The sequence below is a fragment of the Bos indicus genome, chromosome 1 (assembly GCF_029378745.1).
Source record: "Bos indicus isolate NIAB-ARS_2022 breed Sahiwal x Tharparkar chromosome 1, NIAB-ARS_B.indTharparkar_mat_pri_1.0, whole genome shotgun sequence".
Classification (NCBI taxonomy): Eukaryota; Metazoa; Chordata; class Mammalia; order Artiodactyla; family Bovidae; genus Bos; species Bos indicus.
In genome coordinates, this window is record NC_091760.1 from 92,435,003 (window position 1) to 92,447,954 (window position 12,952).

General features: G+C 37.9%; 1 protein-coding gene across 5 annotated transcripts in view; it reads right to left on the reverse strand.

Moving 5' to 3' along the window:
• Positions 1–12,952, reverse strand: part of NAALADL2 (N-acetylated alpha-linked acidic dipeptidase like 2) — a 1,369,359-nt gene that overhangs the window by 628,842 nt on the left and 727,565 nt on the right. The window lies entirely within an intron of this gene.

The window sequence follows — 12,952 nt, forward strand, 5'->3', positions numbered from 1 at the left end:
CAGTGTTAGAATCCCTAAAGAAAACATAAAAATGGGTATGGAGGCTAAGTCATTCACTGTATGAGGTAGTTTAAGAGAAATTACAATCATCTAATTTCTATACAAAATCCTGAAAGGAAACAAATAATATATAACCATGAGATTATTTGATAAAGACCCATGTCATGGCTTGGTATATATTGGGTTGACCAAACTTTTCTTTAGGATTTTCCATAAGATGGTATAGAAAACCAAATGAACTTTTTGGCCAACCCAGTATTTTAGGGGTTACAAAAATGGAAAAACCAGGTTGGGATCTGAAATATGAGAACTGTTCTATTTATTTATATTTTTGGATGGTATACTTGTTCACACTATGCAAATCTCAAAAGTGTTTTCAAGTAGGGAGCTAGTTCCAACAAACTTAAAAACTGCATAATTGCTATACAGCCTTTTTATTGATTTCTAAGTTTTATCTTTAGAAAGGAAATATCACCATTTATTATTTGCCCATATCCCAGATTTTCACTTTTCACTTTCATGCATTGGAGAGGGAAATGGCAACCTACTCCAGTGTTCTTGCCTGGAGAATCCCAGGGACAGGGGAGCCTAGTGGGCTGCCATCTATGGGGTCACACAGAGTTGGACACGACTGAAGCGACTTAGCTGCAGCAGCAGAAGCAGATTTTCCCTGGTAGCTCAGCTGGTAAAGAATCTGCCTGCAATGTGGGAGGCCTGGGTTTGAGACCTGGGTTGGGAAGAGCCCCTAGAGAAGGGAACAGGCTACCTACTCCAGTATTCTGGCCTGGAGAATTCCATGGACTGTATAGTCCATGGGGTCACAAAGAGTCAGACACAACTGAGTGACTGTCACTTTCACTTGGCATACACTTTGCAGTTGGATATACACAATAACACAGAAAGAAGGGCACTATTAATTTTCTCATACAAATGTGGACCGAGGGCCAAAGTTTAAGTAACTTGCCTAGTCTCTTAGAACAAAGTAAAGCTGAGAAAAGAACTACGTCTGTCTTCAAAACCCATTTCTTTTTCATCATTCTGTATGACATAGGGCCTCTTGAATATTCTAAAAAAATATAATTTCCATCTAAACTTATATCTACATTGGAGAAGGAAATGGCAACCCACTCCAGTGTTCTTGCCTGGAGAATCCCAGGGACAGGGGAGCCTGGTGGTCTTCCGTCTATGGGGTCGCACAGAGTCGGACACGACTGTAGTGACTTAGTAGTAGCAAACTTATATCTACAGATTATTCATAGTACCTATAAATGTCATTTATTTAATAAATTTCTTATTGCTTTTAATATGTCCTTTTGATTAGTTTTGAAATATAATTCTCCCTTTCTCCTGCTGTCCTTTAATTTTCTTACATCCTTCCATTTGTTAATTCTACTTGCAAATATTTATGAATATAGATATATATATATAGAGAGAGAGATATATATAATATGTGAGAGAGAGACAGACAAGACAGATACAAAGACAGAAAGGAAGAGACAGATATTGACATTTATAACTCAATTCAAGCAGTAGACCTACTGCCCTAGTATTTACAAACTATCTCTTTGCTACATGCCATTTTCTAAATAATACATCAATTAGGAGTATTTTGAGTAATACAAAATAATACACAAAAAGTCTTTACCTTTGTGCAATGTATGTTATATTAACTCAGCCTATATATGGGAATTGATTTAAATATTATATTATTTTCTTAAAGGAAGTATATTTTAACAATTATGTATTCAGTTCAGTTCAGTCGCTCAGTCGGATCTGACTCTTTGTGACACCATGGACTGCAGCACACCAGGCCTCGCTGTCCATCACCAGTTCCCAGAGTTTACTCAAACTCATGTCCATTGAATTGGTGATGCCATCCAACCATCTCATCCTCTGTCATCCCCTTCTCCTCCAGCCTTCAATCTTTCCCTGCACCAGGGTCTTTTCAAATGAGTCAGTCCTTCTCATCAGGTGGCCAAAGTATTGGAGTTTCAGGTTCAACATCAGTCCTTCCAATGAATATTAATAGTCAGGACTGATTTTCTTTAGGATGAACTGGTTGGATCTCTTTACTGTCCAAGGGACTCTCAAGAGTCTTCTCCAACACCACAATTCAAAAGCATAAATTCTTCAACGCTCAGCTTTCTTTATAGTCCTACTCTCACATCCACACATGACTACTGGAAAACCACAGCTTTGACTAGACAGACCTTTGTTGGCAAAATAATGTCTCTGCTTTTTAATATGCTGTCTAGGTTGGTCATAACTTTTCTTCCAAGGAGTAAGTGTCTCTTAATATCATGGGGCAGTAACTATCTGCAGTGATTTTGGAGCCCAAAAAAATAAAGTCAGCCACTGTTTCCAGTTTCCCCATCTTTTTGCCACGAAGTGATGGGACCAGATGCCATGATCTTAGTTTTCTGAATGTTGAGCTCTTTAAGCCAACTTTTTCACTCTCCTCTTTCACTTTCATCAAGAGGCTTTTTAGTTCCTCTTCACTTTCTGCCCTAGGGATGGTGTCATCTGAATATCTGAGGTTCTTGATATTTCTCCTGGCAATCTTGATTCCAGCCTTTGCTTCATTCAGCCCAGCATTTCTCATGATGTACTCTGCATATAAGTTAAATAAACAGGGTGACAATATACAGCCTTGACATACGTACTCCTTTCCCTATTTGGAACCAGTCTGTTGTTCCATGTCCAGTTCTAACTGTTGCTTCCTGACCTGCATATAGATTTCTCAAGAGGCAGGTCAGGTGATCTGTTATTCCCATCTCTTCTCAGAGTTTTCACAGTTTATTGTGATCCACACAGTCAAAGGCTTTGGTGTAGTCAATAAAGCAGAAATAGATGTTTTTCTAGAACTCTTTCTTAAACTTTATTAAAGGAAGTATATATTAAACGTTACATATTTCAAATAGTAAGAAAAAAATGTTTATTGAAAAAGTTTACTATCCTCTAGAGCAGTTACTGAAATATGTTTATTATTTTAAAATCCCTTAAGCCTCAGCTAGGCTATCATTAATTAAGGAAGGTGAATAAAAAAGGCCTAAAAGTTAATCCACTGAAATACATAATACATATGTCAGTAAAACAACATTTGCTTTTGATTCATTCTTGTCCTTCATTCACCTAAAAAAAAATACCATTAATTTACTTATTTCTCATCTAAGTATTACTTAATTTCTAGTATATGGTTCAAAGTATACCTCTTTGAATATTGATTTAGCTAATAGCTTAAGTTCAGCAGGAAAGAAAAATTAAAGAAGAATTATAGATTGAATAACTCAGAGTGCTTAAATAATTACCCACATTTAAAAATGAGAAATTATTTCTTACTCCTCTTACCTTAAGAGCGATTACTTCTTTCTGCACCCTCATGATCAAATGCATTCTATACTTTATCTTCTAAAAGTAAATTGAACTATCCTTCACACCTCTAGATAACAGCTGGACAGCCACAGGAGTAGACTTAATCAGTTAAAGATGTTCCCTCACTGGAAAGGCAACTGGATTTACCACATCTGCCATCTTTCTTGTATTTTGTGTCAATTCAGATTCAAAGCAAAAAGCCTCAGACTGTGAAAGCATCAACATTATTGAGTAATCTACAAGGAATATCCACTGTGGCTGGTGTTATAATTTAGAGTTAAATGCCATTCTCTACTTAACAAAGGGGAGGATTATTTTGATCCAGTAGAAATTCATCATTCACATTTTTCAGTAGTTATCAACCCTGCCAAAAATTCTCTATTTCAGTAATTATTTTCTTCCTATTTTCTCTTTTTCACCCATCCTTATACATCAATAGCCTAAATCACAGCTAATTGAATATGCGCTTCAGTACAAGTTTTCATATTCAGTGAATCAGAAATGTGTAATAGAGAAATTGGATTAATGGTATTTTACGAATGCAAAGCAGAAAAGACAGCTGCACGCATTTTTGTAGTAGCATCTAAGCCATTCCACATACTCTGCTGATGCTTATACTGCTGTTATTACTCTAAGATTGACTTAAAACTTAACCTCACTAAAAAGATATATAAATTTGCTTCATTTCACTTGTACTTAGAAATGTTCCAGTGAACAGCCCCAAAAGTAGTTTAAAGGAGACACAAAGATTTAAGGACAACAAAAAGAATAAACAGTGGTTTGTGCCTCATTAAGATATAAGGTATTTCACAAAAATGCAGTTTTCAGATAAATGCAAGTTGATCTTTTAAGTCTTAAAACTGCTTTTCTAGTTAAAGGATTTAGGCTTGTGCTGATTTAAATGTTTCCATTGTTTCCCCATCTGGTAGAAACAGTGGCTGACTTTATTTTTCTGGGCTCCAAAATCACTGCAGATGGTGATTGCAGCCATGAAATTAAAAGACGCTTACTCCTTGGAAGGAAAGTTATGACCAACCTAGACAGCATATTCAAAAGCAGAGACATTACTTTGTCAACAAAGGTCCGTCTAGTCAAGCCTATGGTTTTTCCTGTGGTCATGTATGGATGTGAGAGTTGGACTATAAAGAAAGCTGAGCATTGAAGAATTGATGCTTTTGAACTGTGGTGTTGGAGAAGACTCTTGAGAGTCCCTTGGACTGCAAGGAGATCCAACCAGCCCATCCTAAAGATCAGTCCTGGGTGTACATTGGTAGGATTGATGTTGAAGTTGAAACTCCAATACTGTGGCCACCTGATGCAAAGAACTGACTCATTTGAAAAGACCCTGATGCTGGGAAAGATTGAGGGCAGGAGGAGGAGGGGACGACAGAGGATGAGATGGTTGGATGGCATCACTGACTCAATGAACACGGGTTTGGGTAGACTCCGGCAGTTGGTGATGGATAGGGAGGCCTGGCGTGCTGTGGTTCATGGTGTCACAAAGACTTGGACATGACTGAACAACTGAACTGAAATGATTTAAATGACCTTAGTATAGAAATGCAGAACATGTAACCAGAAGAAAGAACTCAACTTTACAGAAGGTCAGGACTTTGGAAAGAAAAGGCTGAGAAACAGGATGTACCAGAAGAAGTGGGCGTAGAGTGATGTGGGAGGTGGCAGGGAAAGGGGCATTCAAACAAAGATTTGAAAATCCTACAGCTTTTCAAATTTAAGACTGGACAGCAAGAATTCCAGAAATATCATAAAGTCCAAAAGGGATGACAAGAACGTTTTTATTCTGTATTTTTGTGATGCTGTTATTTTTTTCTTTTTAATTTATGTTTTTATTGAAGGATAATTGCTTTACAGAATTTTGTTGTTTTCTGTCAAACCAAGGGGTGAGATGGGGAGGGAAACGGGAGGGAGTTTCAAAACGGAGGGGATATATGTATACCTATGGCTGATTCAGGTTAAGGTTTGACAGAAAACAACAAAATTCTGTAAAGATATTGTTGTTTTAAAGGATAAGGAAATTAATTTTCAGAGGTCTGTTAGTGGAGCTTTATCATTCTCAGGAAAAATGATCTACACAAAGCCACAACTACAATGCAATAATCTGAGCTCAAAGCAGGGAAATAAATGAAAGTGTTTGCTCAAGTATCATGTCTAAGAATTTATAGTATCAAAACAAGCTTTCAAATCCTTCTGGTCCATTGCTCATTAAGGTCACCAGTCAGAGGTGTTTTGCCAGGAGTTGATTTCAAATGGGCAACAGTTTCATTAAAAACTTACAAAGAACCCAACAAGATAATGAAAAATATCTGGTTGAATATAAGCATTTTGCTGTTTTTTTCCCACCATGTCTTATTTTAAAACATTGTAAAATGAAAATGCATTATTCATAAACTTAGCTATCATTCAACAGGTACTTATTGTGGATCCCCTATATACTAGACAATGTTCTAGGGTTTAGGATACAGCAATTAGCAAATACTAAATGCATTTCCAGCTACTTTTTCAAAGGGAGACAATGTATTCATAGGCATTACATTTTTAGCATCCATCATGTGTGACAATGTCAGATTTTTACATAGAAGAAATTATTTATCATGTAAAAGGAATAATGCATACATTAGTTTTCTGCAAGATAATTTATTTTTTCTTTTTTTTTAATTTTAATTTTTAAAATTTACAATATTGTATTGGTTTTGCCAAATATCGAAATTAATCCACCACAGGTATACATGTGTTCCCCATCCTGAACCCTCCTCCCTCCTCCCTCCCCATACCATCCCTCTGGGTCGTCCCAGTGCACCAGCCCCAAGCATCCAGTATCGTGCATCGAACCTGGACTGGCAACTCGTTTCATACATGATATTCTACATGTTTCAATGCCATTCCCCCAAATCTTCCCACCCTCTCCCTCTTCCACAGAGTCCATAAGTCTGTTCTATACATCAGTGTCTCTTGATATTGAGTTAGTCAACATTATTATGAATATAACAAGATATGGCAGAGAAGCCAATTCTGACTCCATGTTGGAACTGTTCCTTTGACTTGCTTTGGTTATTATAATCATACATAATAGCCTGCATCAGAGGGCCCTGACCTTCTCCCCCAACTATAAACTAAAATGGCTTTTTTTCAGCTCATAGATAATCTGATCCTGCACACCTGTGAATGGAAGAGATTAACACACCTCTCCCAAAGGTTGGCCATTCCCAGAGATGTTTTGCAAGACCAACGACCCTTTCATTAACTTCTCCATTGGCTCTCCCTCCCTTTCAGTTTACTAACCCACTGCGTCTCCCTCTATATTCTACCTTTTGACTTCAGTTCCTCCTTGCCTGTCTCTCTGGCTCTGTTAAAGAAACTAGCTTCCAAACCCTGACAAGATGGCTACTTGAAACTTTAGTCTACCATCTTCTCCATCAGCCAGCTTTCCAAATAAAAGTTGTATTCTATGCCTCAACATCTCTTCTCTCGGATTCATTGTCTGTCATGCTGCTAGCAGAGCAAGCATGGACTTGGTAAAAAAAAAATACAACGAAATCAAATGCACAAGTGGATATATGTTAACATCAATATCAGGATTCAACAATCAGACTACAGTAAGAGCAGATATGCTACCCTATAAGCAATATGGGACAGTTTTAAAATGTGAATTAACCATGGTTAGTAAGCAATACCAAAATTATAAGGTTATATCTGAAAATGTAATAAAAATGGCTAAAAATTGGAGATAATGTGATAAAGATATACTATCCAAATTATGGACTTCCCAAGTGGCACAGTGGTAAAGAATTTACCTGCCAATGCAGGAGATGCAAGAGAAGCAGGCTTGATCCTTGGGTTGGGAAGATCCCCTGGAGCAGAAAATGAAAATCTACTCCAGTATTCTTGCCTAGGAAATCTCATAGACAGAGGAACCTGCCAGGCTACAGTCTACGGGGTCACAAGTAGTCGGACATGATAGAGCACACATCCAAAGTAGACAAATAGAAAAAAGCAATTTGGCCAAATTAATCACTTTTGTTTAAGATCAAATAGCCGGTTCATGAACACGATTTTATAAAGTGATTCATCAACAACATGTGTTCTCATTTCTTGTTTGTAGAAAAAGGCTTTAGTCCCTCAGGCCTCTCATGAGTTCCAAAGAGCATACTAGAGCACTTAAGTAATTACGGGAATGAGGTAACACAGAAACAAAGAAAGAGCAGTCAAGCAAGAAAACTATTGATAGATTAACAATAGCTCAGAGGTAAAACAGAGTCCTAGTTCCTCCTCAAAGGGTATACATAACAATTTGATGCATATCTTCAAGTTGTTCTGCAGAATCTAAGGCTCTCCCTCCCCCATCCAGGTGGATGACTGTGACAACATGCTGACCATAGCTTGCAGACTCAAGACTGGTTGGAACCAGAAGATTGATGATTGAAACTCCCAAAATGTCACCTCAGTTTACCTTATCACCAACCAATAAGAAAGTCAGATACCTTGCAATTCTTATTCTATAAATGGCCTTTAGAAACTCTTCCCTGAAAGCCACCAAGGAGTTCAGGTCTTTTGAGCATAAACTGCCTGTTCTTCTTACAAATAAATGCCCTGGTAGAAGTATTGCTTCACCACAACCCAGTTTCAGTAGGTTGCTTTGGTTCAGTAACAACTGCAACTTAAAGATACAACATACATGGAAATGAAAGAATATATTAATTTGAAGATTTTGTTCTGGTGATCACAGCTGATATATATACATATATTTTTTTTTTTCCCTGATGTACTAATAAGGTTAAATAAGAAGTTAGGACTACTGTGTTGAACACAATTTTCTGCCATCGTTTTACTGAAAACTTTTTTTTTTTAGACCAGAATCCAGTAGCTATCTCCTGCAAGGGCCCTATAGTAAATATCTTAGGCTTTGCAGGCCATATGGTCTCCATTGCAACTACTTTTATCTGCTATAGAAGCACAAAACATAGGTAATACCTATATGCCAGTAATTGTATTCTAATAAACTGTTCTTTGCAAAAATAGACTGTGAGCTGGATTTGTCCCATGGCCACGGTATGCTTACTCCTGCTCTAGAGCCCATCTGTGGCCCTTTATGTAAGCCTGGATAGGGAACTATTAAAGAGACCTGATAGCCTTTCGGAATAATCTAATCTTGTTCTTCCCCTGCTGCATTAGCCTACCCACTGTTGCAGTGAAAAGAAAAAAAAATAATAATAATAATGAATTTTCCCTTCTCTTTCCTGAGAAGGAAGAAGAGAAGAGTGAGCAGGCCTGCACATTCCCAGTTTTTACTTCAACCGTTCCTAATATGTAATCTGTAACTAACTTTACTTTTCTGCCCCCTATCTCTGCATAAGTTACATTCTGCGCCTATTGTCTTTTGACTCTATGCTAAATATATTCTGTATCTGGTACTCACATTTACAGCACTCTTCCCATTGTAGTTGTTTTCTTTTTATATATCAGATAGAAGACCACAGAGCCACTGGACTGCCAGACTCCATTACTGGGTTACTGTTGCCAGCCTATGACTATTGTTGAAACAATGCAAGAGAAAAAAAACAAGATCCCAACACCTTTGTTTCTCATCACTGATCCGTGACTGTAAGCCCTCATCTTATATAAGCCTCTAGACTCCTCATGGTTCAGGGGAGGGCACAGTTCTTGAAGCATGAGCCTACTGTGTTCCCCTCTCCGCTGGCTGAGAATTAAAGCCACCTTTACATTTCCTCCAAATTATGTCTCCGTAATTTTTATTTGGCTTTGATAGGCAGAGAAAGCAAAGATTTTGGCCAGCAACACCACCTGTCAGGCAAAGTAGTAGCTCATTCTTTGAAATGTAAAGAATGAAGTCCGTTCATTTTCTCTGGTAAGCCTCTGAGAAGCAATAGTAGCTCCGGTGGCATCCTATTTAAATTCTTAAGACAATTTATTGCAATTATTTTTATTTGTTTGCCTTTTACTGTGAGCACATTCAAAATATATTGTGGAAATTTACAGAAAAAAAAAAAAAAAAACCTAACAGTATATGAGAAATAAACAAATCTTCTAAGAGAAAGACAGAAATATTCCTTCTGGACATTAAATCTGAGCTTCCTGTTGGTCAGGGGGAGAGGGGGCGGACACAGGGCTGTATTAGTAACTTAAGCAGAAGGGCACATCTGAGTTACTTGGGAAACTGTTTAAACATATAAATGACTAAGACCAACTTGTCTGAGATCTGGTTTTGGAAGCCTATGGTGAGATACAACTATGCTTCAAGCCCTCATGATCAATTGCCTTCATGGTGTGTATAATCTAACACAGTTTCTTACAGGAGGTATTTTCAGCATTTTGGGTAGAACAGCTCTTCCTCTAACAGGACTGTAACAGTCAATGTAAAACATAGGATCTTTGCCCTTGGCCATCTAATACCTGTTGCAAATCTTAGCCATTACAAGAGTTGGAAATGTTCTTACATATTTCAGATGGGATACTGCTTATAGGCTATTGCTCCAATGAATACAAAAAGAAGTTAGTTACAGACTGTGTCCTCAGAGAGCTAATGGTGGAGTTAATATTGTAGTCAGGAAAGAGACACAGATATGATAAAGGTCCTTAGGAGAGAACACAGAAAATGTTCCTAAAAGGCAGATAAGTTAAAGACTACTTCCTGTGATAGCTAAGGCTAAACTAAAACGGAAAGCTTTTGGTCACTGGGAAAGTGCATTCCAAACAGAGGATACAGCATTAGCAAAGATACAAAAGCAAGACCGGCATGAGTATGCATGAGGATTATGATCAGTTAAATTCTGTAAACAAGTATGAGGCAGAGAATGATGTCTGTTAAGGTTTGAAGGGCCCAAATGATCAGATTATGAAAGTCTTTATATGATTGTTTTAGGACTTCAGAATTGTCCCAAATGTGTTTGAGAATCATAGAAGAGTGTGTATGTGTATGTGAGGAGATGGAATTGAAAAATTTTCATCAGGGAAGCATCAGTGTCAGATGGTGTTTCTTAGATAATGCTCTTGCAGCCACATAGAGGGTATGTGTAAACGAAAAAGGACTCAAGCCAAGGAAAGCTATGCTTATGAAGTAGAAGCACAGATGGAGAGGACAGGAGGATTAAAGACTTGTTATAAGTTGCAAGCCTTGGCAGTTTTTTGTACTAGGGCATGAAGGTAATCTGAAAAATCAAAGGTGACATTGATTTCTAAACTTGTATAAGGAGATATATTGCTCTACTACTCAGGACACACACACACACACACACACACACACACACACACACACACAAAGAAATAGCAAGGGCATGGGGAAGTGAGTTCAGATTTGTTCATGCTGAGTTAACCTGCCTCTGAAACATCTAATCGGAGTTGTCCAGCACTCATTGGGCTGGACTGTGATGGACAACCTTGCTTGCCAGACTACTGTAAAGTCAAGACTAGTCCACTCCTGGATGGAGCACTTAAAATTCCCCTTTAATATGTAGTGATTACAAATGATCAGATAATTTCACAACATATTATCAGTACAGGATAATCTATCAATATAGTTTCCAGTTCCTGAATTTCTGGAAATATATAATAATGTCTTATTTACTGAACACTTATTCGGTGCCAGAGACTCTTCTATATGACTACATAGATTCTTATATAACCCTCATGGCAACCCCATGAGAAAGGCTCTGTTATTGTCTAGCCTTATTTTAAAGATGAATAAAGAGAAGGTAAGTATATTTTCACTTCTACTTAGTAGCAAAAATATTAACAGGAGACCATGTTGATCCAACATGGTAAACTTCAGAGGGTCTACCACAGTATATAGTAATACACATGCTTGGCAGACCATCCATTAATCCTAGTATTTAAATCCCCTAAAATAGCATCAAATATTTTCAATGCTCTTGACACTACCATCTTTGCCCATACTTCTTTACAAATTGCTGTTAGAAGTTCTCTATAGATTGTTATACCAAGTGAAGTAAGTTAGAAAAAGAGAAATAAGGTATGATATCCCTTATATGCAGAATCTAAAAATAAATTATACAAATGAACTTATATACAAAACAGTACAGACTTAGAGAACAACCTTATGGTTACCAGGAGGTAATGTAAGGCGAAGGGATAGTTAGGGAGTTTGGAATGGATGTGTACACACTGCTATATTTAAAATGGATAACCAAAGATGCTTGCTCCTTGGAAGAAAAGCTACGGCAAACCTAGACAACATGTTAAAAAGTAGAGACATCACTTTGCCAACAAAAGTCAGTATGGTGAAAGCTATGATTTTTTTCAGTAGTAACATACAGATGTGAAAGTTGGACCATAAAGAAAGCTGAGCACCAAAGAATGGATGATTTCAAATTGTAGTACTAGAGAAGACTCCTGAGAGTCCCTTGGACAGCAAGGAGATCAAACCAGTCAATCCTAAAGGAAATCAACCTTGAATATTCATTGGAAGGACTGATGCTCAAGCTGAAGCTCCAATACTTTGGCCATCTGATGCAAAGAGGCAACCCATTGGAAAAGACCCTGATGCCGGGAAAGACTGAGGGCAGGAGAAAAAGGGGGCAACAGAGGATGAGATGGGTGGATAACATCAATGACACAATGGACATGAGTTTGAGCAAACTCTGAGAGATAGTGAAGGACAGGAAAGCCTGGGGTGCTGCAGTCCATGGGGTCACAAAGAGTTGGACACCACTTAGCGCCTGAACAACAGCAACAACAGTGACCTACTGTATAGCAGGGAACTCTCTTCAATAATACGTGGCATCCTGTATGGAGAGAATTTGGGGAGAGAATGGATACATGTATATGTATGGCTGAGCCCCTTTGCTGTCCACCTGAAACTATCACAGCATTGTTAATCAGCTATACCCCAATATAAAATAAGACAGAAGTCTCTCTATAACATTATTCTCATAAATTATTTCTATTTTCACAAAATAATTTTTATGAAACCACATACAGTGGTTATCAATATGAGGTTTAGAGTTCAACAGACTTGGTTTTGAATATTGGCTTTGCAACCTACAAGCTTGAACAGGTTGCCATAAGTCCTCAGAGTCACAAATCCTATCTATAGGTAACTGGAAAGATTATGTAATAAGCCAAAAATTCACATTTTTCTTTTTTCTAGGTTGTTTTGGTGCCCGAAGCACTTTCTGTTCCACTGGCTCTGTTCCACATCTTTAGGGACTTCTCCAGAACACTATTCCCACTCACCCCAGCAAATTCCTTGGCTAAAATTTCATTTCCTTGGGTTCTTCCCTAGAACCTACTGCAACCTTCCTGCTCAGTGCATCCAGACTGAGCTGCTGGAGGTGCTCAATCTGGCGTGGTCTGGCCATTCTCTATGGTAGCCCTTTTGTGACCCCCTTTGTCTTCATGACGTGAAAATCAAAGGCCCAATCAAGTGTAGCTCTGTGTACAGCTTGAGCTATCAGTCTTGAAGTCACATGTTAAGTTGTTCAAGAAAATGTTCTATCTCGGAAAACATACATACACTCAGGAAAAACAATTAGTTTGCTATCTTTCCCTATATTACTAGTGATAACAAAAACTGCTAATTACTAAC